Raw genomic sequence first — 4312 nt, 5'->3', positions numbered from 1 at the left:
TCTGAGTTTGACTACTCTAAGGACCTGAAGTCAGGAGTTCAAGACCAGCTTGGCCAACATGGTGAAACCTCGTCTCTACTAAAAAAACAAAAATTAGCCAGATGTGCTGGTGTGGGCCTGTAATCCCAGCTACTCAGAAGGTTGAGGCACGAGAATCACTTGAACATGGGAGGTGGAGGTTGCAGTGAGTCAAGATGATACCACTACAGTCCAACCTGGGCGACAGCGCAAGTCTCAAAAAAAAAAAAAAAAAAGAAAAGAAAAAAAAGAAAAGAAAAAAAGAAAAAGTTAAGATGGTAAATTTTATGTGTGTGCATTTTGCCACCACAGTTTTAAAAAGACAACACAAACAATGGGAAAAGACAAGCTATGGGCTAGGAGAAGACATCTGTTTGGTTTTTATATCTATATTCGTTGATTTATCCCATCTGGAAACACAAGGTTTCTGGATCAGAAAACAAACCAATTACTTGCTTGACTAGCAGTCCGATTGCCAATTCCCCATCCCTCAATTTCCCACAGGGCAGCACAGTGTGACCCAGATGTACCCTGCACATACAGGCCTCCATACCACAGGCAAGAGCTTGGAAATGATGCATCTCAGAGCACAGCCAGATGCTGCTGGCGCGTCTGGGACTCTCACCCACTCTGGAGGCAGAGAGAAAGCCTTTGATCTCCAAGGCAAACACAAATCCATCCTGGGGAAGGAGAGGAAGGTCTCTGGGGTTTTGTAATCCTTTGGAATGCAAGCAAATGGTTCTGGAGAAAAGGAGGCATTCTTTATCTTTTTAGCATGTCACTCTCTGTTTCTCAGAAAGGTCCAGAAGTTTCAGGAACACTGAGAGCTCCAGGGAGGATGGCCTTCCAACAAGAACTGCAACATATATAACCAAAAAGGATTAATATATGATTAATTAGCTAATTCCTACAAATAAGGAGAAGGTAAGCAATCCTATCAAAAATTGGATAAAAGAATGTAAATTGGCACTTTGTAGAAGAGGAGGCCGGGCGCGGTGGCTCATGCCTGGAATCCCAGCACTTTGGGAGGCTGAGGCAGGTGGATCACCTGAGGTAAGGAGTTCGAGACCAGCTTGGCCAACATAGTGAAATCCCGCTTCTACTAAAAATACAAAAACTAGCCCAGTGTAGTGGTGTGGGCCTGTAGTCCCAGCAACTCAGTAGGCTGAGGTGAGAGGATCACTTTAGCCTGGGAGGCAGAGGTTGCAGTGAACCAAGATTGTGCCACTGCACTCCAGCCTGGGTGACAGAGTGAGACCTTGTCTCCAATAAAAAAGAAAAAAGGAATTCCAAATGGCCAATAAACATTTGAAAACATTGCTAGACTTAGCTAGCAATTAGGGAAATGCAAATTCAAATTAATATAAGTACCAATAAAATACTGAAATATTTCCTAATATTTAAAAAAAGATGTGTGATGTGTTACATTTCAGGTTATAGGAATTTGTAAAGAAAATGAAAATATAATTCTACTTATATAAAAAGTCCAGAACAGGCAAATCTATAGCAATAGGAAGTGGATCAGTGGTTGCCTAAGGCAGGGGAGGCTTCAGGAGAGGAGAGGAATTGCAGATGGCAGCTAAGAGGAATGAAATTCCTTTTGGGGGTAATGAAAATATTCTACAATTAATTGTGGTGATGGACGCATAACTCTGTGAATATACTAAAAGTCACTGAATTATACACCTTCAATGGGTAAATTGTATGGTATATAAATTGTATCTCAACAAAGCTGTTTTTAAAAAGTGGAGGATGGAAACCATATATACAGCATGCTGACATCGTTAATAATACTGTATTGTACACTTGAAATTTGTGAGAATAGATCTTAAGTGTTCTCACCATACACACAAGGATAACCATTTGAGTTGATGGATATGTTAATTAGCTTGATAGTGGTAATCATTTTACCATATATATCATGTTGTATAACTTAAATATAGACAATTTTTATTTGTCAAGTATGCCTTGACAAAGTATAAAGCTGCAAAAATTAAAAATAGAGAAATAAATACGCTGGACACAGTGCATCATGCTTACAATCCCAACACATTGGAGAGGCTGAGGAAAGCAAATTGCTTGAGCTCAGGAGTTCTAGATCAGTCTGGGCAACATGGCGAAACCCTGTCTCTATAAAAAACACAAAAATTAGCTGGGTGTGGTGGTGTGCATCTGTAGTTCCAGCTGCTTTGAGACAATTGCTTGAGCCTGGGAGGCTGAGGCTGCAGTGAGCCGTGTTCATTTCACTGCACTCCAGTCTGGGCAACAGAGTGAGACCCTGCTTCGAAAAAAAAGAAAGACAAAATAAAATAAAATACATAAATTTATAAAAGGGGTAGGGATGGCATTTGCTTTCCACTAGACTACCAGAAAACAAAAAGTCTGACTATTCTAAGTGTTGGTGAAGATCTGGAGAGATAGGAGATAGTTACTCTCACTACTGCTGGCGGAAGTGTGAGTTGGTGCATGTTGGAAGAGCAAATTAATTGGACCTTAAAAGGTCCAGAAGTTTCAGGAACACTGAGAACTCCAGGGAGGATGGCATCTAGTTGAGTTAAAGATATGCCTACTTTGAGTCCCAACAATTCCACTCCTAGGTAAGAAACTTGGGGACATGAGCACAGGGAGACATTTACAAGTATGTTCATGAACACTTTATTTGGAAGAGTGAAAAATTTAAGCATTAACTTATCCATTAGAGCATGCCTATTAATTATGTGGAGTGCAATCAGAGATAATACTGCCTCCTTAGTTTGCATAGGCTTTAAACAAGTATGACTTTCTTCCCTCTATACAGTGCTTTGATGTGCTAACATTAGCATGGTTTGCAAATTAGACTCCAAAGAATAAGAAATTTAAATGCCCTTGAATAGGAGAATGAATAAGTCAATCATTTTCCTTCATATAGTGGATTACTGTTCAGCAAATAAAAATGAATGAACTCTATGGGGCGTGGTGGGTCACACCTGTAACCCCAGCACTTTGGGAAGCTAAGGAGGGTGGATCACTTGAGGTCAGGAGTTCGAGATCAGCCTGGCAAATATGGTGAAACCCCACCTCTATTAAAAATACAAAAGTTAGCCAGGCATGGTAGCAGGCGCCCGTAATCCCAGCTACTCGGGAGGCTGGGGCAGGAGAATCCCTTGAACCCGGGAGGCAGAAGTTGCAGGGAGGCAGAGGCTGCAGTGAGCCGAGATTGTGCCACTCACTCCAGCTTGGGTGACAGAGCGAGACTCCTTCTCAAAAAAAAAAAAAAGAATGAACTAGTTACATGTATTAACATGGATATATCTCACTAACATGATGTTGAGTGAAAAAAATCAAGTTTGCAAGTGGATGCATACAGTGTGATACTGTTTCTATAAAGTCATGCAAAACAATAACACGTTTTTATTATCATATAACATATGAAGCAATAGCATAAAATATGCATGGGAATGATAAATAGTAAAGTCAAGATAGTAGTTAGCTGTGGAAAGAGGAAGAGAAAGAGGATTGGAAGGGACACCCAGAGAATATTAACAATACCCATACAGGTTTGTTTCTTTTAAACAAAATTCATGTTTGATAAAGCTGGCACAGACATATTTGCAATATTAGCTGCACTTTTCTGTACAGGTGAAATATTTCCCAATACTAAAGAACTAAGTGAAGTTTTATATTATCGGGCTGTAGGAGTTTGTGCAGAGAATGAAAATCTGCTGTACAGATGAAACCAGAGCCAAGAGAGCTGCTTACTCACCCCTCAGCCTCCTCCTCCTCTTCCACCTACCTTGGGGTGGAACATGATGGATGAGTTGATAACCCTGTGTCCGTGGTCCTCCCCATGTAGACTCATCTCAGGAGGTGCTGGTGGGCAGTAAGATGCTGCCGGATGCAAACGCTGTCCTTATCCTAGAGGCTACACAGGTGGTATCTGAGCCAGAGGGGCACAACCGAGGCTCCTCCTTTGGTAATGGTCTCCTGTTCTGGGCCTTGAGGTCTTTAGTCTGGGGAGGCTCCTGTTTTGCCATTTACCCTCTTATTTAGAAAGTGTGCCTCCGAGCCTCAACTGCCTCTTAGTTTATAGAGTGACAGGCTGGAAGACTTAAAAAAATGAGATTGCTTTGATGACTCTGGCATTCCTTGGGCATTGAGAAGCTGGTTATCAGTGTTGCCATGACAACTGCGGGGCCCATAAACGACACAGTGGAGGTGAAAGGTCATGTTGGACACTGTAACGATATTGTAAAACCTCTTAGATACCTGGACTATGTACTTGGATACACTGGATGGTTGTTTTGAAAGATAATTT

The 4312-nt window shown here is 41.4% G+C and overlaps 1 long non-coding RNA gene across 1 annotated transcript; it reads right to left on the bottom strand.

The window, feature by feature from the left end:
• Nucleotides 1-368: 368 nt before the first annotated feature.
• On the bottom strand, nucleotides 369-4103 carry LOC141410236 (uncharacterized). Its single transcript, XR_012434500.1, has 2 exons — nucleotides 3791-4103; nucleotides 369-874 (listed from the first exon to the last, which is right to left on the bottom strand). It is a non-coding gene; the product is annotated as an uncharacterized lncRNA (long non-coding RNA).
• Nucleotides 4104-4312: the final 209 nt, after the last annotated feature.

Source organism: Macaca fascicularis, chromosome 4 (assembly GCF_037993035.2).
Source record: "Macaca fascicularis isolate 582-1 chromosome 4, T2T-MFA8v1.1".
In the NCBI taxonomy this organism is placed as follows: Eukaryota; Metazoa; Chordata; class Mammalia; order Primates; family Cercopithecidae; genus Macaca; species Macaca fascicularis.
Note: the sequence above shows the minus strand (reverse complement) of the source record. Positions and strands in the feature narration are given on the sequence as shown.